This window comes from Lemur catta, chromosome 1 (assembly GCF_020740605.2).
Source record: "Lemur catta isolate mLemCat1 chromosome 1, mLemCat1.pri, whole genome shotgun sequence".
In the NCBI taxonomy this organism is placed as follows: Eukaryota; Metazoa; Chordata; class Mammalia; order Primates; family Lemuridae; genus Lemur; species Lemur catta.
In genome coordinates this window covers 189,611,040-189,633,874 of record NC_059128.1, presented here as the reverse complement: position 1 = coordinate 189,633,874, position 22,835 = coordinate 189,611,040, and the positions used below count along the sequence as shown (strand labels likewise).

The following is a 22,835-nucleotide window of genomic DNA, read 5'->3' as shown; positions in this document are numbered from 1 at the left end:
CATTGCCACCAATGTGACTATTTCATCTTTACCAATCTATCAGGCAAAAAGAAGTCATCTCACTTCAATTTGCATTCCGTTGTTCCTGAGTTTGAGGTTTTTTCAATGCTTATTGATCATTTGTATTTCTTCTTTGAATTGCCTCTCCATGTTCATTGTTCATTAATCTATCAAGTTGTTTACCTTTTTCATAATTTATTTGCAAAGACTCTTTAGGCATTAAGAATACTAACCTTTTTTCTACCATATATGCTTAACTATTTTCCCCAATTTTTTAATTTTAGCTGTTTTGGGTGTCCTTTGATATATTCAGACCTGTTGATCTTTCTTATAATTTCTGGTTTTGGAACATGCTAAGAAAAACTCCCCTCAAAGATTATAAGTATATTTTCTAATATTTTCTTCTCTTACTTCTATGTTGTTACTTTTATACATAAACATTTTATATTTCTCATAATTATTCAATGGATAATATTGTCAAAGAACAAAACTTCAACAAATTGAGTTTTAAAGACCTAATTGGCTTTTATTGGTGATTCATGAACTGGGCAGCATCCAGTCTACAAAATAGAAAGAGACCCAGCAGATCCAGCAGAACAATTGGCTTTTATAAGGCAGCTTTAGTAGGAATAAGGAAATAGCAAAGTGCAAAAAACATATTGGCTATCATCAGGTTTTCGCTGTATGGGTTTGAGCAGAGGGGACTTCTCTACTATGTTAGCTCAGGTTGACTGGGCCTTTTTATTTTTACTGGTGGTTGTGACTCTCCTGGGGTGCGGGGGGGGTTGTTTGTTTTTATTTCTTATTTATTTTATTTTATTTGTGTATTATTATCATTTTTTTTTTTCCAGAAAACTGACCTACTTGGGGATTTGGTTATCATCTCTATCCTGATTTCTTAGAAGTTCAGATCTGACAAATAAACAACTTCAGCCTTGGTTTGGCAATGTGAAACTTTAGCATGAATGACTCCATTTTGTTTTGGTCTGCTGGGCCCTAGTGCAGGAGCTCAGTCCAAATCAATAGCCTCTTATAAATTTTATTTAACAATATGAAATAGGACTATATACGTATGTATATATATATTTCAAATGACTATTCAATTATCACAGCACCATACATTGAAAAATCTGCATATTCTCCCATTGACTGGAAATATGGTGTCTTTGTCATATACTTAATTTATATATATATGAACATATATATATTCACAAATATGTGTGTGTGTTTCTAGATTTCATTTGATTTATCAGTGCCTGGATCAGCACTACACTGTGTAATAACTGTAATTTTCAGTATGACAATATGTTTTGTTATTGTATAGGATACATCACCCACCATTAATCTTCATCTTCAAAATATTCATGGTGCTTTTAATTGTTTTCCCAGAGGAACTTTAGAATCCATTTTTATCCCTCTTAACCACACTCCCCTCACCCCCAAGACTCTTGTTGAGGTTTGGATCAGGATTGAATTTACTTGGGAGAATGGTTATATTTAAAATATTGCTTTTTCTCTTTTCTAGCTGGAACCATGGAGGGTGTTGAAGAGAAGAAAAAGAAGGTTCCTGCTGTGCCAGAAACCCTAAAAAAAAGCAAAAGAATTTCAAAAAGGTGGAGATTAAGCACCTGAGAAAGAAGTTTGTTCAAAAGATACTTCAAAAGGCAAGGAAGAAGCTTATCTATGAAAAAGCTAAGTACTAGCACAAGGAATACAGGCAGATGTACAGAACTGAAATTTGAATGGCTGGATGGCAAGAAAAGCTGGCAACTTCTATGTACCTGCAGAGCCCACATTGGCATTTGCCGTTAGGATCAGAAGTATCAATGGTGTGAGCCCAAAGGTCCAAAAGGTGTGGCAGCTCCTTTGCCTTCTCCAGATCTTCAGAGAAACCTTTGTTAAGCTCAAAAAGACTTCATGTAACATACTGAAGATTGTGGAATCATATATTGCATGGGGGTACCCAAGCCTGAAGTCAGTAAATGAATGTATCTATAAGCACGATTATGGCAAAATTAATAAGAAGCAAATTACCTTGATAGATAACACTCTTTACTGGTCAATCTCTTGGTAAATATGGCAGCATCTGCATGGCAGAGCTGATTCATGGGATCTGTACTGTTGGAAAACACTTCAAAGAGGCAAATAACTTCCTGTGATCCTTCAAGTTATCTTCTCCATGAGGTAGAATGAAGAAAAAGACAACTCATTTATAAAAGGTAGAAGTTCTGGCAACAGGCAAGACCAGATCAACAGGCTTATCCAGAAGGATGAACTAAGGTGTCTACCATGATTATTTTTGTAATCTGGTCAGTTAATAAACAGTGACTGCTTTCAAATTGAAAGAAAAAAATAAAATATTGAATGTGCCTGTATAGGAATATGATATATTTCTCAAATTATTCTTCTTTTAAATTTAATATATTTGCAACTTAGATATTCCTTAGTAAGTTTATTTCTAGGTGTTTTATAGGTTGTTATTGTGAATAGAGTTTTCCCCCCCACTAAGTTTTCTTACCAATTATAGCTAAAGAAAAGCTATTGTGTAAATGAGATGGGTCTATATGTGAATGTGTTGCTGTTGTTGTCCTCCTAAACTTTATCAAGTTTTGCATTAATGTTATGCCTGCTTTGAGTATTAGTTATATTTATTACTGCTGGCCTATCTATAGCTTCCAGTCAGTCCATATGGCCAGGCTCTATATCCTGATTTTTAAAAAAAAATCTATCATTGGTCTGCTAAGTTTTTAAATTGATAATCCTGGGTTTATCAACTAGGTATATGTAGGTATATGTCTAGATTATCTCATCTGCAAATAATGATAAATTTGCTATTTCCTTTATGATAGCATATTTTATATTTCTTTTTTTTCTTTTACAGCATTGACTAGAACATTCAAGAGGATGTTTAAGAATAGCAAAGGTAATAGATATCCCTGTCTTCTTTCTAAATTTAACATCCTTGAATTGTTAGAAATGTCTCTGATTAACCATCTAGTTCTAAAATTTTCTAAGGGGTATGCCAGCAAGGAAAATGTAAAGGCAATCAATTTTCAGATCCTTACCTTCCAGAGGAACTCCTTCCCAAAACTGACATGCTAGAGAGTATACCTGTGTTCACATCAGCTATTCTTCTACTTTTCAAAATAAAGGCATACATCTCATCCATCCCAAGTCTTTCAATGGAGCATTTCTGAGTGTAAAAGTCTCCAGGGCACTAAACAAAGGGATAGACTCCTTTAATGATTAATCAAGACATAATAAACACTTAGAGCTTCTTGTCCTTTCCAGTTACATATTCATTTTGGTTAAGAATAAAGAACTGTGCTGTAAACAGAGTATTTTGACCCAGGAATTCTACTACATGGTGTGGGGTAGTGGGAATAATGAAAATTCTCATTTAAAATCTTTGCCTCTTCCAACTTCTGTCTGCTGATCAAAAACAATAAATAAAGAAAAGGTATTACTCCAGAAGAGTCCCATGAAAACAAAGCAAAAAAGAATCAATGAAGTATGTTACATGTTTTTTTAATAAAAAAATAAAAGTCCCTTCCCACATATTTAAACATAAGCAATTCTTTTCAAGGTTCATTTCTAGGATTTGTAATTATTTACAAAGAAAAGCACTTCAAAAATGCCAAAGCTGAATAAATTAGAATATTACTTATCGATTGCTACACAACAAATTACTACAAATGTAAAAGCTTAAAACAGCATGCATTTATTATTTCATAGTTTCTGTGGGTCAGGAGTCTGGCCACAGTTGAGCCAAGTCTTCTGCTTGGGGTCTCACAAGGTTGCAATCAAAGTGTCAGTTGGGCTGCATTCTCATTTGGAGATTTGACTGAAGGATCCACTCCCAATTTCACTCAGGTTATAGGCAGGATTATTCTCTGGCAGTTGTAGGGCAGAGGGCCTTGGCTGCTTGCTGGCTGTCTGCTGGTGGGAGCCCTCAGGTCCTTGAGACCACGATCTGCTCCTAGAGGCCACTGACAACTCAAAGGCCATCGGCAGTTCCTTGCCACATAGGCTTCCTCAACATGGCCAATTACTTCAAACCAGCAAGGACAGGTGAGTTTCCTAGTAAGATAGAGTCTTATATAACATGATGTAATCACAGAATAACTTGCCATTACCTTTGCTATATTCTGTTGATTAGGACCAAAGGCAAGGGATTGCACAAAGGCATGAACTCCAGGTGGCAAGGATCCTGTGGTCCTGTAGGGTCACCTTAGACACTGTCTACCACAATTAGCAACTGACTCTTTTTTTTTAATTTTTTTTTTATTTCAGCATATTACGGGGGTACAAATGTTTAGGTTATGTATATTGCCTTTGTCCCACCCTGACTCTTAATGTAACTGAAATGTGTTCTTGAACTATCAAGTTTTCAAGATTTATTGAAGAAAAATTATTTATACAGCTTTACAAAGTTTTTTTAGAATTAATGTGTGTTATTCAATATAGGGTTATAATCTATTTTTATCAAATCATATAATGAAATATTTACTGCAATTACAATAACCCTGATCTATTTCATCTTATTAAATATTTAGTAGCTTCTGTTTCTTTTTTTTTCTTCAAAATATTATAGGAGTACAGGTGTTTTTTTTATGTGGACTCCTCGTATAACGCTTAAGTGAAGGCCTTTGGTGTGCCTGTCGTCAGAATAGTGTTCATTGTACCCAATAGGTAAGTTTTTACCCCTCACCCTCCCACCTTTTGGTTCCTCATGTCCTTTATATTGCTTTGTGCCCCTGTGCACCGATCGTTTAGCTCCCACTTATTAGTGAGATCATACGGCATTTGGCTTTCCATTCCTGAGATACTTCACTTAGGACAATGGTCTCCATTATCCAAGTTGCTGCAAACAACATTATTTCATTCCTTCTTATGCTGAGTAGTACTCCATGGTATATATACACCACATTTTCTGTATCTACTTGTAAAATGATGGACACTTATGTTGATTCTACATCTTTGCAGTTGTGAATTGTGCTGTGATAAACATTTGAGTACAGGTGTCTTTTTAATAAAATGAGTATTTTCTATTTATTTTTTTAAAAAGGGTATGCTAGCTGGAAGATTATTTTTAATAGTACCACTTAATTTATTTTCTTTAAATACACAGATGTTTTTAAAAGCTTGATGATGAAGTCTAACAAAATTAATAGAGTAAATTTTAATTATATATATTATTCTTATTTAGTTGATCCCAAAAGCTGAACACCAACATCTAAGCATACTTTTTATCATACTTTCTCATAAATAAGTAATATTTTAAACTACAAATTACACTACATCATTATAAATTAAGTAATGAGAAATAGCATTTTGATTTATCACCTTTTCATAACTTGTTATAACATTAATGAATTAATTATGTAAGATCTACATCATTTAAATCTTGACTACTTTTAGTAATCTATCTTATAAAATGTGTCCTATAACCTTTTTCCAAGTAGTTTTAATACTATTCTTTGAAATGCATGACATATATATTTAAATTGAAATATGAGATCAGACTTTTTCTGATACACAGTGAGTCTTACTGTGGCTGATGGGACTGTAAAAAATGACTGCTTTGCCAGTTAGACCCCTCCACTATCTGAATGAAGACAATTTTCAGTGCCAGCATTTAGATGAAAATATGTTTAAATGGTGTGATAAGATAAAAGCATTTTATAAAACATATCATATTGGCAAACATATAGGAAATAAACAATATTCCAACTTTCCCAGTCCTCTCTGGGTATATTGAGTCAATCAGGGTATCTCCAAGTGAAAGAGTAATAGGTATAATTAATAATCATTTATTAAGTCTTGGTAAAGCTTTTTCATTATATTTCCCAGAAATTTCAGAAAATCAATGCATTGTGATGACTGGACAACAAATCATTTCACAAGTCATGTGGTTTCCAATTCATGTATTTCATTAATTTGAAAAAGGACCTAGTTAAATTGTCAGGTAATAGGTAAGTTTAAATAATTATTTGTCAATAGTTTTTGGCATATAATTCAGAAGTTCAAAGGATTAAGTGATATGATTATTACATAACCACTTCCATTTTTTGCTACTTATTTATATGAATCATATTTTTAGCATCTTTATCTATAAAAGTGAAAGAGAGTAATAGAATTAACAAAAAACTCTGTCTTATTCCAGCAATAAGTAATAATCATTCATAGACATATAAACTAATTAGGGGCCTGGGTGGAGAACAAGTATTTCATTAGGGATTGGATTTGCAATAAATTTTTACATTTTGTATTTACTAATCATTTGTCAAAATTTATTATTTTGTGTTATTTTGATTATGTACCTATAATGGTTATAGTTAGTGACTCAACTCAAAAGAAATATTTGTTAACCTTCAGAACCTTGCATTACGGTCAGGAAGACAATTTTAAAACTTGATTTTCTAAACTTTTTTTGTCTGAAAGGACAGAGTAAACAATAAAAGACCTTCATGCTTAAAAATATACTACATAAAGGTTAAATTGTGTGGAAGAATTAAAATGGAAATGTGAGCTCAAGGAGAAAAAAGAAATATGCAAAGAATCCTGCCATTTTTAAAGAACTTGTTCATGAATATGTAAAGATATGGTAGTGGATATCAAATCATAATAGTTTTTAGATTCCACTGGACACTCTTAAAAGAGGGTGGAACAGTTTTATTTTAAAATGTTAATAGATTACAAAATGTCAAAAGTTAAATCTTTTGTAATTATTTAAACTTAAGATGAAAAACTTTAGATGCTAACTTTAAAATGTATGAGGCAGCTCATAGTTTTTCAATATTAATTCGGAAGGTTTTTTAAACTAAAAACTGGAAGACTACTACTCCCAACAGCCACCAGGTGCTGAGAACTGCTGCTTCCCCCAAACCCCAAAAGGCCACTCTGGCACCTTGATGGGATCGCTGACATCCACCTGGATTAGAAATCTGTCGACCACATCTGGTGAATACCAGGCCAACTGCAGAAAGGAGCAGGCCTGGGTTTTCTCTGTCCCAGTCGGAGTGGAGTGTGCCTGCTCCCTCCCTGTCCTCTAGCAACTCATGTTGCTCACCTGGCACCGATGGCAACAGGGTACCCTGATGAGAGCAGGGCACAGACCAGGTCCCCAAAAAGCTGGCTTCCTGGGCAGGTAGCAAAACCTCAGGCACGACAGGGAAAAGATAAAAGACCCATTTACTAGAACTTGGGATTTTATTTCAGAGAACATGAAAGGAATTTATTATTAGAATGACAGCTAGAAGATCAAAACAAGGTGATGAAAAATAATGATGATAAGCGCCTGAGGCTCCTGGAATTCCACCTGGCTAAGAACAGGAGATTTCCTCAGCACCTGGGGAAGCAGAAAGCCTGCAGACAAGGCTGGAGATCTTTGTCTGACTAAATGGTCTAAAGGAATTCAGCCCAAGACCTCTTGACTCCAAAGCCTCCTACTGCATTGTGATATGTTCAGAATATGTCTCAAAATACGTTCAAGTCCTAATGCCCAGGACTGGGATTGTGACCTTATTTGGAGACAGGGCCTTTACAGAGACACAAACACACATAGAGAGAAGACAGCCTTGTGAAGACTGAGGTAGAAAGTGGAATGAGGCAGCTGCAAGCTGGGGAAGACCAAGGATTGCATGCAACCACCAGAAGCTAGAAGAGGCAAGGAAAGATTCTTCTCCTGAGCTTTTTCAGAGGGATAATGGCCCTACCAACAACCTTGATTTCAGCCCTCTAGCTAGAAATCCGAACTGTGAAGGAATGGATTTCTATTGTTTTAAGGTACCCAGTCTGTGATAATTTATTATAGCAGCCCTAGAAAACTAATATACCTACCTATTGAGAGGTTATAAGAAATCTCAGGGAATCTGCCACTTACCTACTGTTTGATTTTATGCAAGTTATTAACCTTTCCAAGACTCAATTCAATTCAGCTAAACAAACATTTATTCACTGCATACTAAGTGCCAGTCACTGCACATTGTATGTTTACATGTTTTCCAGAATGAAGAAAAGACAGACACAACCAGCCACTGACCCCATAGAACTCAGTCTACAGAGGAAAAGTCTGGAGGTTAAACAAGAAATTATAAGAAATAAAAAGGATGACTTCGTGTCCTTTCAATGTCATTCTGGGTCATTATTTAACAAATCTGCTCAAGCATTGTTTGATTGTACCTTTGTTTGATTTTCCTATTTGCTATTGGATCAGAACCCCATTGTGAAGTTACACGTTAACTTGTAGATTTCTATCCAGTAGAAAAAAATAATACCAAAGGTTATAATTTTATTTGTAGGACATTAACATTCTTTTGTTTTTTTTAAATTTCTTTCCTGATGGGCTACATAAGTCCTTGTTCCTCAAATGCTCTTGGGTACCAACTTTGCCATTTTACTATTTCTTTCATTTATTAATGAGTTGAGTACATTTTTGACATGTTCATTCTATTTTTGTAAGAGAATTATGTTTTTAACTTTTTGAAATTTGTACTTTGACCTACAGCTGTTGTAACGCTTACATGATGTAATATAAAAAAGGTTAATACAGTTCCTGGGATATGGTAGGTATGGAATGAATGTAAATTCTCCTTTAGCAGCTGAGCAAAGCCTGGGAGATTTGAGAGAAACAACCTCTTAGTGACTGACTTCATTGCTGAAGGGCCAGTGTGCACCAAAGCAATTGTGTACATACCTCATTCTTTTCTCTGTTCTCTTCCTATTCTTTTTGTCCCTTCTTGTTCTCATCTGTTACTAAGGCAGATATCTAATCTCAAGAATTTGGTTGTGGTCCAGCCAGTCACCCCCATAGCTTCTTCTGTAGTGACCTCTTGATTATAAAAAGTCTCCTTTTGTTTGGCATTATTTTTCTTAATCTCCTGGACATGGCTTTGTTTAAAGCTATGGACTATATTTATGCTAAATCTAGAATTGTTGGTGAATTTTAAGACAAGTTTTGGCAATCCTTGCAGCAGTGCAAAGGTAATAAAAATCTAAGCAAGAGATTTCTGCAAGTCAAAAAAAAGTCTTTCAATGAAGAAACTATGCTCTTAATTTCTAAGACATACAGGAACTGTAAGTACTTTCAAGTAAATTAAGATATTATTGACCTCACTGGGACACTATCATGCCTGAGCTTGTAAAGAACACTTAGTAACAATTTTTTCTTTAATGTTGCTCTTTTTCAGAAGTTAATATGACCTGAGACAGCAATGAATTCGGGCATTCACAGCCCACTGTAAGAAGCACAGTGTATGGTCTCTGCACAGGTTGAAGTGGTTAGAGAGAAGACAGAAAAGAAGCAAGACACATGAGAAACTAGAACCTGGGAAACTTTTTAACTTTGAGGTCAAGAAATAGGGCCAGGTGTATGAAAAGAGCTCAACAAGTGATTTTGGGTAAGCAGAAAACATAAACACCACACTGGGCAGATATAATTAATTTGTTTATCTAAAATTTGCACAGAGAGAAAATTTTATTTCTTTAATGAAGTGTTAGTAACACGTTTATAAATGGTTTAAGTAAAATTACAGTGCCATATCTATTATACCTATTTGTATATTATATCTATTTATATATTAGTGACAGTAGCTATTTAATTTTTCTCTTTCTTTTCTTCAGTACATTATCTTGTCTTTGATATAATAATTTTGAAAATAGATGTATTCTATTCATAAGACCGTCAATGAAGTGTATCTGAATTCCACAGTAAGAAAATTGGACCATGGTAATTGCTGCCACCTTGTGGGATAGTGAAAGAAATTCAAGATTCTATAATATTACCTCTCTAAACTCCTTAGCACCCTCTCATTCAAGCATTCATACATTCATTCATCCTTTCATTCCGCATTTATCCTGTGCCTTGCCCTGGCTGTACTCTGGGGACATAAGACAAGTAAGACACAGTCTGTGTCCTCGAGGTATGTAGTGCAGTCATCCAGACCCAATATATTGTTAAAATATTGTCATAGAAGAGAATACCCTTCTTGGATGGAGGTAGTGGAGGAAGCCAAAAGGTTTTCCCAAAGGAACATAATCCAAAGATTCATGGATATCCAGGCTGACTCCATTTATGTGGCTTTCTGTTGCAAAAATAGTTTCCTGGACAGGATTTCCCTGCCCATTTCTGCTGGTCCTTTCCCACTAGTAGGAAAGCAAGGCAAGATGCAGTGCTGGCCAGCCTCGGAACCTCAGAGGGTATGTGGGATATCTTTCTTTTGCCTGTATGGATACACTTTCTACCCACCTTCTTCCTGCTCTGTGCCCCAGAAGGCAAATCGGGGTGGACTGCGTCTATCTCCTCTCTCGCACACTGACTTTCCATTCCATTCAGACAGTATTGGAGGGGAGGAGGAGATCTGCAAGCAGAAGGAGAACTAGATCATAATATTTATGCCCGGACTCCCTCCCATCCAGGATATCGGGGCTTACTGCATCCCTCAATAAAAGGTCTCAGTTTATCCCTCCCTTTGCCCTTTCAGACACAGAAGTGGTAACAGTGCTGGCTCTAGAGGGCTGCACTAATCCTTGTGGTTTTCCTACATTCTGTTCACACCTTTGTATATAATCCCTTCGAGTCATCTTAATTTGAGTGTGCCATTGGTTTTTTCCTTACTGACTGATATATTAATAGAATAACTAACTAACTAAATATATGAATTCTATGTAAATGAATGATTGAATTCGATAATTGAATGATTAAAGCATGAATGAATGGGTGCTGAGATGAATGTATGAAAGCAGAATGCAGACATGTAGAATATATTAATATTCCATGCATGAATAATTGCATAATGACTAAGCAAATGAATGATACCCATGTGAAAAACCTGAATGGAAGCATGCGTGAGGAATGAATTCATAAAAACATGAATTAAGACCACTTTTTGGCCAGGCACAGTGGCTCACGCCTGTAATCCTAACACTCTGGGAGGCCAAGGAGGGTGGATGGCTCGAGGTCAGGAGTTCAAGACCAGCCTGAGCAAGAGCGAGACCCCGTCTCTACCAAAAATAGAAAGAAATTATCTGGCCAACTAAAAATCTATATAGAAAAAATTAACCGGGCATAGTGGCGCATGCCTGTAGTCCCAGCTACTTGGGAGGCTGAGGCAGTAGGATCGCTTAAGCCAAGGAGTTTGAGGTTGCTGTGAGCTAGGCTGACGCCACGGCACTCATTCTAGCCTGGGCAACAAAGCAAGACTCTGTCTCAAAATAAAATAAAATAAAATAAAATAAAAGACCACTTTTTTTCAATTTGGATGCCTGACTTTACCACCTTCCCAGGCTCCCATATACTAGAACACATACAAAGAAAAGGAATGAATGAGCTTCTCTCTAAAACAGAGCTGTTATATGAAAACATATTCTAGTAAAAGGCATGCAAAGATTAAATTTGGAAAAATGTTTCAAGAGAAGAGTATGTTAAATTTTAAGGAAAAGAACAGAGAGTCAAGGTAGATATTTCCTTAGAGGAGCAGAAAACAAAGATAGAACACAGAGAGTGGAAGAAAATAAGTTTCTTTTCTCTAGAGAGAAATTAACAATGGTTCACAGACTCAGAGACAGGGAGCCATGGAGCAGGAACCCAGCCAGCAAATACTGCCTTGAGGATCAATGAAGTCATGGATAGGAGAACTGGGAAGCATCTCAGTGTGACATCTGGATGCCAAAGTGGATGATCAATGAAATATTTTTCCCGAGACTCAGATATCATCCATTAAGCTAGTAGGTCATGTTGCAAAAACCACTTTCTAAAGGATCATGGTCATTAGTACAAGGTCACTGATCTCATTCACTTATTCTAAACATGATACCCTGGTCAAGATTCAGTGCTGCTGTATTCATGCCAAAACATGCAGGGGATGGAATTAGATGCAATTTAAAAGTCACAAAACACCGAATGTTTTCTAATTTTCCTCTCCCTCAAGTTCAAATTCCTATTTAATAATAAAAAAAAGAGATAATAGGACACATCCATATTTACCAGTGTAGTCCAGGAGGACACAATTCTCACTATAGAATTTAAGTAAATTCTGAAAAATATAAAACTTATCACTCAGGAAAAAGGATCATTACTTTGGCTCTGGAAATCTCATTTCTGGGAATTTTCTTAAGAAGATAATCATCCACATATAAGAAGATGTAGGGCAAAGATGTTCATGCAGCATTGTTTATGTAATTTTTTTTAAAAGAAACAACTTAATTGTACACTATTAGGAAACCGAAAGCAATAGCTAATAACAAGTGACACTTGTTTGGCACTGATTTATGTATTAACTCTTTCAATCCTCACAATAATCTTAAGAAGTAAGAATGGACTGTTATTGTACCCATTTTATAGGTGAGGAAACTGAGGCATGGGGAATTCAATTTACTTTCACAAAGACAGAAATTGGGGTGGAGCTAGCATTTGAACTGAGTTAGTCTGGTCCAGTGTATAGGCCCATAAACACATGTCATACTGCCCCTATATAGTCAAAATTCTTGACTATTTTCATTGATAAGGAAGGATGCCTACAGCACATTGACCCAAAGAAGCAGGTTACATAAACAGCACATGCAGTCTGATCCCATGCATATAAAATTACAAACACAAGCACAGAGAGAAATTTGGATGAATGGTCACCAAAATGGTAAAGGTGGTATTCTCTGGTGAGAATATTACTCTTTTGAGGAATTTTCTTCATACACTGGGTTTTTTTATAATTATTAGCACCACACTCTTACCAACTGAGCTAACTGGCCACCTGGATTTTTTATAATTAGTTTATGTCATTTTAACAAAAATGATGAAGTGGATGTCACAAAATCACCCAGCCTTGATTGGGTGCTCATCTGTCTCACACCTGGATGCACCCTGATCTTTCAGTCATTGCTATAGATACTGTAGGTCAAGACACCCTGATTGCCATTCTGGCCTTGCTGCAGTCACAATGCCATTCTGCCGTCAACGCTGACGTGCTGTCTTCTAGGCTCTGCCGTTCTGAATTCCAACATCCCACTGACCTCAAGGAGCCCCGTTTCACAACAGCTTCTCTCACTGTCTGCAGGAAACAGGGACTATCTAAGCCTGCAGAAAACAGCAATTACCAAGCTTTTCAAATAAATGCCAGTGGACTCTCATCCATGCATTCTTTATTATCTTAGTACAGAGAGTGTCTAACCCTCTTTGGAGAACATAAGTTACGAGTTCTTAGACCTTACATAATAAACTCGCTCTAATATTCCCTACACCAAGAACCAATTTAATACCATGCCAAAGAAATTCTAGAAACTTCACTTCATTTACTATGGGCACTCGTCATGTCCGGGGTTCAATGAGCCATCACAGTAAACTCTTAGAACTAATTATTCCAGTGTCCTTGCCAGACATTAAGTCCTGACTCACAGGTGAGTAATCTCATGACAATGAATTCCCTTTCTCCACCCTATTGTACACTCTTCCCTCTGGAAAACCACTTTTGAGATCACTTGCACATATTTTCCACCTTTTCTTCCTGCGTATACTAGCAAGGTTCTGTAATTCCTTTGTTGTGTGAGCTATATATGCCAAGAATAGGGCTTGTATTTCACTTCTAAAGCTGGGCTTAGAGCTGACTCTGGCTACGATCCTGGAGGTAATAAGGGGGGCAGGGGAAGGTCTTGAGGAGAACCAGCATCATCTTGTGAGTTATGTGCTTCATGTAAGGCCATTGCTCTCCTTAGGAAAAGAGAGACTTTTCTTCAAGGGAAAGATCTGTTTCTGACAGGTAATAAAGCTCCGGAAAATCTGAGGTTTAAGATTCTTGGACTCATTCACCAGAATGCTTCTACACCAGGACTCAGGGACCCTGTCTTTCCCTGTCAGGGCCCTGACTTTGATGTAGGACCCTTGTCGAGGCTGTGCACCTAGTTTCCTTTGCAGCTTTGCTACCCTTATAATCAGATCTGAGCCTACACGGTCTGTAGGAGATGAGTTCTGATATACTATAGAGGCTCATATATACTATGAGTTTTGATATACTATAGAGGCTCTCTGGATTTCAGAGAATCCTCCAGGTTGGCAATTAACTAACACAAACCTATCATTTCTTTCTTGAAGGGCCTCCCACATGGTTATAAAGGAGCACCTCACTCCACAATCCTAAAGGTTATTAATGGCTCCATACCGATTTGGAGAAGCGGGAACTTGGTCTCAACACCTTGACCTCTATCTGCACCCAATCCCCATTAACCATAGATTAAAACTTTAGAAATAGACTGTATATGTCAAAGGTTAATGCTACCCTGCTTACCACCAGTGACGGGGGTTCTTATTGCTTTCAGATACACAGTAATTCAACTTGTATGTCCTTGCTTTTCCCCAGCTTGGATCTGTTGGCTAAAGCAGGCTCTTGACAGTCATGTGAAGTATTCCCAAACCAAACTTCCCAGCTTTTGAAAGCCAGAGTGGATGAGTGTCAGGCAAACAATCCTGAACAATTTATACATGCTCTCACTAAAACTCTCAGTCCCGGTCTTAGCCCCAGGGGTTACAGAAGGATGGAGATATCTACCTCCTGAGGACATGCACAAGTAGTTTATATATGATGAAAGGTGGATGGCCAGGAAGCTTTAGACAAGAGGCTCACCTTCACTGGTAGTGACAAAAATAAAAAATAAAATATCAATAAGATATAATTGTTTTACCCTTAAAACTGGAAAAAATAAAAATATTGCTAATATTCAATATTGGTAAGAATGTAGATGGGGACTGTCAAAAACAGTTGATGGGCATGTCAATCATATGCATCAGTCATCAATCATAATACATGATTTTTTGGAGATACAACATTTTTAGAGACCAATTTGGTAGTGTCTGTCTGTCAAAATTTTATGTCCATCTGCTTTGATCCAGTAATATCACTTCTAGAGATCTATTCCGCAGAAATATAAGCAAATATAACAAATACACACATACTCACATAAGAATGCTTATTGCAGCATTGCTCTAAGAACAAAAACTCCGGAGCATCTGACAATCTACCAGTAAGAGAATGATTAAATATTTTATGGGATATCCACACTATGCAACCAGCAGACAGAGTTAAATGTACTCAAGTGGAAAGGTAATTATTGAAACATCAAATAGTAAACAATATGCAGATTATAATTCTACTTACATAAAATCACTATACATATTTACAAATAAATAAAAATATTTGAAGCACACATACTCACTCATTAACAGTACTTATCTCTAGAGAGGGAAGGACTGGAGGGGGTGATATTGAAGGAGACTTACTTTTGCTATCCATACTTCTGTGTTGTATGACTTTTTATTATCAGCATGTATTAGTATATGATTTGAAAAAGAAATGTAACCTATGTTCATTCTACTTGCAAAATTTTATGGTTGTACTAAGGAATCTACCTGTGTGTATCTGAATCTGTTACAGGACATAAGGAATTTATTATATTGGCCTATAATAGCATTCTGCTGTTGAATTATTTTTCAACTTGCTCCATCATTAATAATCCAATACTTATTAATGCTAAAAGAGAATTGCATGCTTTTGTTTTCTGATGTGAACAAAACAAAAGATTGCATGTGGTGTATTCATTTCCCCTAACAAATATTTACTGAATACCTTCTGTGTGCCAGGCACTATACCAGGGCTTGGGTGTACATGGTTCCTGCCCTAAACTAGTGAGAACATAGGTTGTAATTAGTAAACAAGCCAGCTATGGCCACATTCATCAGGACTGTGGTTTAATACTTTGCAGGCCCAAGTCTGGAACTTTGCCTTCTTCCAAGACTAAGGAAGGACAGCATGTATCTCTTCCCATAGAAGCCTCTGCTGGAGACTGGGGGAGAACACCTTCAGAGGGTACAAGTTGGGACAAGGGGACACTGGGAAGAGCCAGGGCTTTGCAGCAGACACTACTGTGGCTCCTCATGCTCTGTAGGATCCAACCACCCCAAATTTTCGCTAAGCAGCTAATGAGCTGCTTATACTGCTCAAACCCCAGTTTCTAATAATAGCTGCCTAGCAGGGTTTTTTTTCCTTTTTTAGAATTGGAGATGATAGATATAGAAATGGATATATTGCAATATATAATAAAGCATTCGTAAGTAAAAGTTACTACAGTTATTTTCATTTGGAAAAGAAACAGTAGCTGTGATTGGTGGAAAGGCAATGCTGTACACAGCAATTAACACAACAGCAAAAAAAGAAAAATCATTTAGGGCCAGAGGTACTTCTGGCACCCACAACTTTTATTAGGGGTTGGAGGAATGGTGGCCAGGGTTCTACGAGTTACAAGGACAGCCCAGAAGCTGGAGAATGCTCCTGCCCTCACCAAGTGTAAACTTCAGTTTGCTGCTGCTGGTGCCAGATCATAAATCTGTACCCACACCACATCCACCTTCCCCCAACATCCTCTCCGCACTGGGGCTCAGGACCTTTGCATAGTGTTTGCCTTCTGTCCCCTGCGACTGCTCCAGAGAGCACAGCAGGGATGGTTGCGGCATCGAGGTGGGTAGAGAGAATGTTGCTGTGCAGCCTGGAGGGACCGTCACTTGGCAGCCCACTAAAGTTTTCCTCAGTATTCATGGAGATCCACACATCCACCACACCAGCTGCCCATGTGGTTATTCCTCTTTTTCCAGATCCTCACTTCCTACAGGATCCAGCCCAGAACCACACACCACCCAAAGCACTGCTCCCTCCCTGTGCTTTTCTTGAAATACTCATTTTATCTCTCTATACACTCCCTACATACAATTAAGGCATCAAAGGGACAGGGCTCGGGGAAGAGGGTGTTTTTGAAGAGGAAATATCTAGAAGAGCGTAGCACAGAGCAGAAATGGTGTGTTGGCATCTAGGGGGAGGTGTTGAAGGCTTTCCTTCCCCATTTCTATCCTTCCTCCTTCCCCCAAGGACTGAGCCTCATACTGGCTAATAACTGCTTAAGAGTAAGGCTGTAGGCTAAGCACAGTGGCTCACATCTGTAATCTCCGCAATTTAGGAGGCCAAGGTGGGAGGATAGCTTGAGGTCAGGAGTTTGAGACCAGCCTGGGCAACATAGTGAGACCCTATCTCTACAAAACAAACAAACAAATTACCAGGCATGGTGGTGTGCCCTTGCAGTCCTAGCTCCCAGAGAGGGTAAAGCAGGAGGATCACTTGAGGCCAGGAGTTTGAGATCAGCCTGGGCAACATAGGGAGACCCCATCTCTTTAAAAAAATGAGAAAAGAAATTAGTCGGGCCAGTCCCAGCTATGGGGAGGATCCCTTGAGCCCAGGAATTCAAGGCTGCAGTGAGCTATGATCATGGCACTGCACTCCAGCCTGGGTGACAGAGTGAGAGACTCTGTCTAAAATAAAATATAAAATAAAACCCATGCATTGGTCCAGGTGCTAGAGACATTGTCCATCTCCCTGCAAGGATTTGGCTCAAGGGGTATTTTTTTTTTACTTTACTAAAGAAAATAGTCACTATCATTCTGTTGCTCTTGCTCTGTCCCAACCCTTCCTTCCAGTTACTTTGCCAAGTTTCCCTATGACAAACAATGCCTCAAATTTTATCTTGTAGGTCATTATACGTTATTATTCCTTTAGCAAAAAAAATTACCAGAAATCAATGTAAGAAATAACTTGCTTTGGAATAGCTTTAAAAAAAAAAGCCTCCTGAGGTGATCAAAAATATATTCTACCACTTACTGATCAAATAGCAGTGAACTGACTTATCTTTCAAAATGTATTGCTAAAAGGGCAGCAATGGCTCATGCCTATAATCCTATTTACTCAGGAGGCTGAGACAGGAGGTTTGCTTGAGGCCAGGAGTTTGAGACCAGCAGCCTGCGTGATATAACTAGACCCTATCTCTTTAAAAAAAAAAAAAAAAAAAAGCATTGTTAAAATATATATATATTTTTAAAAGTAATGCTAAAATCATGATTCTCATACAAATGTAAAATCAACCAATATGTGTCAAAGGTTTTATTTAACTCATTAATTAATGAAAGAACCAGTAAGAGATATTATAACTGCTTCAAAGGAGAATTCAAAGAGATAGATAGATATATGACAGATACATAGGTAGATAGATAGGTGATAGACAGGTAGATAGGTAGATGATAGGTAGGTAGATAGATGATGGATAGATTAGAAAGCTAGATAAGGAATGCTGAAATGAATTTACAAATAGATATAAAACTGCCTTTTTACACAAGGGGAGGGAAAAACCAATTGTCCCTTCACTGGACTGAATTCATTTGCACATTTATAGACAATAGTCATTTGCAGACTCTACCATTTACAGAGTTGTAAATAGCTCAAATAAAGTCAAAGGAGGAGATAACCCAGAAGGATGCAAAAAACTGTTGAATATATCAATATTAGGATTGCCAAAAAAATAAAGGATTCCCAGTTAAATTTGAATTTCAGATAAATAATAATTTTTTTAAGTGTAAGTATGTGTCATATAAAGAAAAAGGAAAAATGGCTGTTGGGGGGGGGCAATTACACCTTGTACCTCACTAGGCTAGGTCTTACTTTGCTTTTTCTAATTACACAAAAAATAGTAGTTTCAGGAGCTAGAATAAGCTGAAAAATGTTTTTTTTAATTTATTTTGATTTTACCTACTTATCCAAGACAATGCTAAGCATAGTTATTACCTTCGTTTCTGCATGTACATGCCAGACTCGACTATCCAAGAAGGGAGGTGACCTGACCACAGTTAAACTTTCCCTAAGCAGTAATGGTGAGCCCGTGGTGACATCACATCATACCTTGCCGATATTTGAAGCAGATTCAATTAGGATACCCAATCACAACTTTCCAGCTCATTCAGGACACTGAAGGACACATCCCTCATTCTTTTCTAGTAAAAACTAAATATTAGTAGCTAGCAAGCATAGCTTCTCGACATAGAAGGACATCTCACAAGAATTTGACAACTATGACATGTTTTCTTCTTTGTTGCATTATGCATAATTTATCTTTTTGGACAGGGTCACATAGACCTTGGTTTGCTCAACAGTTTGTGAATTCCACCTACTTTGCAAAACAAAGGAAAAGCCGTAGTGCGGTAAGGAAGAGTGTAGTGCCTCCCTTGCCACCAAGGTAGGCCATGGTAATGTGAATAAGGAAGAGGATAAAATTCTAGAGAAGTTTCAGAGGTAGAGTCAGTAGTTTGGTTTGTGATTCGACAGAAGAAATAAATGGAGGCAGGAGTTAAAGATGATGCCCAGGCTTGTGGGTTTTATAACTGAATGACAGAGATGGGAAAGGGGAGAAGCAGGTTTGGCTGTTATATAAAACAGACTGTATAAAGATGGGATCTGAATTTCATCACTTTTCTCTCCTGAATGTTCCCCTTCCCTTCAGTGGCTCTTCCATATTCTGAGTAATTTTACCTAGCAAACTACATTAAATTTCAGTTCATTCTCTCTTTTAAAAAACCATATACCGGCCGGGTGCAGTGGCTCACACCTGTAATCCTAGCATCCTGGGAGGCCGAGGCGGGAGGATCGCTCGAGGTCAGGAGTTCGAGACCAGCCTGAGCAAGAGCAAGACCCTGTCTCTACTAAAAAATAGAAAGAAATTATATGGACAACTAAAAATATATAGAAAAAATTAGCTGGACATGGTGGCACATGCCTGTAGTCCCAGCTACTTGGGAGGCTGAAGCAGGAGGATCGCTTGAGCCCAGGAGTTTGATGTTGCTGTGAGCTAGGCTGATGCCACAGCACTCTATTCAGGGCAAAAGAGCAAGACTCTGTCTCAACAAAAACAAACAAACAAAAAAACACCATATACCTGCATCATCTCATCAGAGCCTGAGATTATCAGTGTTCCCGTAATGAGTTCCTATAAATTCCAACCCAAAGCAAATAAGCATGAAATTTTAATCAATCACCTTACTCAGCTTGTTGGGGGGAAATGAACAATTTCCTTTTAGGTCTTTTGACATAGCGACAACAGCTTGGAGATCCCTCCGCCCCCTCCATGTGCTTGACTCATGGTTGGTGCCCTATAAATAATTGCTGAAAGATAAACAAATCAATCTTTTCTTATATCTCATTTAGTTGTAACGTATAATTCTGAGATCTACTAGAAACTCCTGTTGTTCATAATCACCCACTAGTGCCTGACACCTATTGATTTTGATTAAGTATGTGAGGTTTACTTTTGCCCATTACTTGGCTAATATTGCACAATTAGTCACAGTCTTATCCATTGCAACAACACTAACAACAGAGGACCATGTCACTCAGTTTAAAATCTCTGTTGGCTTCCCACATGGAATAAAATCAAACTCCTCAACTTTATGGCCCTGATGATTTGACTTCTGCCAACCCTTCCAGCTAATCTCATTTATAGTCTGTCTCCAGAACACGACCTGAATTTACACCTCTTGTCTAAAGTTTCTTCCCTTTATATCTACTTATATTTTCACTCTACTCCTACTGAAACACCAAACTCAAATATCACGTCCACCAGGTCTTATTTGGAATCCTCTAGCACCCAACATAGAGCCTTCCCAGAGACAAGAGCAAAAAATGTCTGCTGAATAAGTGAGTTTTTAGAAGTTTGATTTTAAGAAATTTAGATTGGGTTATCAACCTTAAATTATTTTTATAGATTGTGATCTAAGCAATTTTTTAAAAAAGGACTACTAGCATCCTTGAAAAGAAAATCTTCAATAGTATCCTTTGGAAAACAAGCACAGAAAATACTTTTTACACCATTTTTCTTTAACCCAAAGTATTTTTCACATAAACTAAGCCTATAGAGTTTATAAACATATGTCATGAAGCACTTGTTTTAAATAATTAGACTTTTTGTTATGACAATTAACCACTTAATTTAAATGATAAGGCCCCAACTCAGGGATGGAAAACATGCTGAACTCATTAAGTGTTCTATTAGCTGAGAATGCAGCGGTGAGCAGCATAGGTCAGCGGTTTTCTCGGTTTATTTATGCACTTTCATTTTAATTGGTGATGGGGACATGGACAACAAACAAATGAGTAAGTCAGTCTTGTATTAAAGTCATCATGCTATAAGAGAGATTTACAATTTTAAGTAAGATGACTGAATGTGAAACCGCCTATATTAAAGCAACGTAAGACAATAAGGGAAGAACTGTTGTAAAAGTCTGGTTTCTACAGAAGTGCAGACATAGCTAAAAGTTAACCAGCCATTGTTTCATAGCTTGCCTTCCTGTAATTGCTTACTGCTTAACAGTCATATATCCTTGACTGGTGTAAGATTTGTGACTTCCCTAAACACTTCTATAGACAACATCGCTATTGTAAAACCTAAGACTGGTCTTTAAGATATCTTCTAGACTCTGAGGTTGTGGGCGGGTGGAGCCCAACTGACACCAACCGGACCAGTGGCCAGGCATGGGAACTGACTCAACAGGTCCTGTGACCCTCTACCCAGGAAGTGTTTGAGCCAAGAAGACAGAAATTACTTCCCAACCCTATGAGTTCATCCCCAGCCAATCAGCACAGGTAATTCCCTAGCCCTTTGTCTGCCAAACTACTTTTAAAAACCTTAGCCCCAAAATTCTTAGGGACATGGATCTGAGAAATTTCCTCCCGTCCCCTTGCTTGGCACTGTGTGACATTAAACTCTTTCTCTGCTGCAACCCTTGCTTTCTCAGTGTGTTGGCCTCCTCCTGGGCATCAGGCAAGGAATTCAGTTGGGTGGTAACAAGTGGCCAATTTAGAGTGGAGGATCTGGGAAGGCCTGCGAAGGCAATATTCAACCTGAGATCTGAAGATGACAATGCAAAATTCAGGGGAAAGAGTATTGCAAGCAGAAGGTCCAGGAGCACGGTGGGGAGACAGTGTGGTACATGAGTTTGGAGAATAGGTGTAATTAGAGAGGGAGGGTCTCCAGGGACTATAGGAATTCAACCTGTTCAGTAACCTTTTGTTTATGAGGTCTGTGGCTAAACCCAGCTGGCTAAAACTAGCCCCTGACTGACCCTGGCAGCTTACAGATGAACTCAAGTGAACCTTTCTCATCAGCATGCTAAAGTCTCCACCCAGGGAAGAGCTACAGCTTCATTACCATAACATGACACCTGTGTGCTGGCACGACAAACTAATCACACAGGTGCAATAGGAATACCTCCCCTGTGTGTGATAGCACACCTTTTTCTTTCTCTACTGCCCCATAAAAATCCCATGCCACTTTCCCCTTGGGGAGACACTGCTTTGGAGAACATTCCTGGTGCTTTCTTTACTTGCCGTAAGTAATTAAAACTCCTACTGATCAAGACTCACATTCTTATGGAGAGTCGTTTGTTACTCACCAGGCATATGAACCCTGATCTTTCAGGTAACAAAGGCACAGATAGATCATGTAGTTCCTTGTAAGCAACCATAAGGATTTAAATCTCCAAGCAAAGAAGGCATTTTATGAAGGGGAGCAACATGACCTAGTTTATTCTTGTTCTTGTCTTTGTTTCTTTTTTAAAGATCATTTTGGAAATTGTAGAGAATGGATTGAGGGGCAGGGGGCAAGACCAATTGGAAGGCAGTAATCTGATCCGCAGATGATTGTGGCTCAGAGTGAAATGGTGTTTGTGAAACTGGAGAAAAGATTAATCCAATTTGGTAGTTGAGTCATAAGATCTTGTGGATCCATTGCATGGGAGGGAGGTAGGAGGAGAGGTGTAAACTTATTTCACAATACCACTGCCTATTCATGTGTTTCTTAAGATCCCTTTAAATGGCTCTAACATTTTACTGTGTGGAAGTTATCAGTATCAAAATGGAGTCACTTTTGTCATACCCAACTAATTGGGTCTGGGAGGCCATGAGGAAGGAGCCTTCAGGCATGTATTC

General features: G+C 37.8%; 1 pseudogene; it reads left to right on the top strand.

Annotated features, from left to right (window-relative positions):
* Positions 1-1,533: 1,533 nt before the first annotated feature.
* On the top strand, positions 1,534-2,293 carry LOC123646165 (annotated as a pseudogene).
* The last annotated feature ends 20,542 nt before the right edge of the window (positions 2,294-22,835 follow it).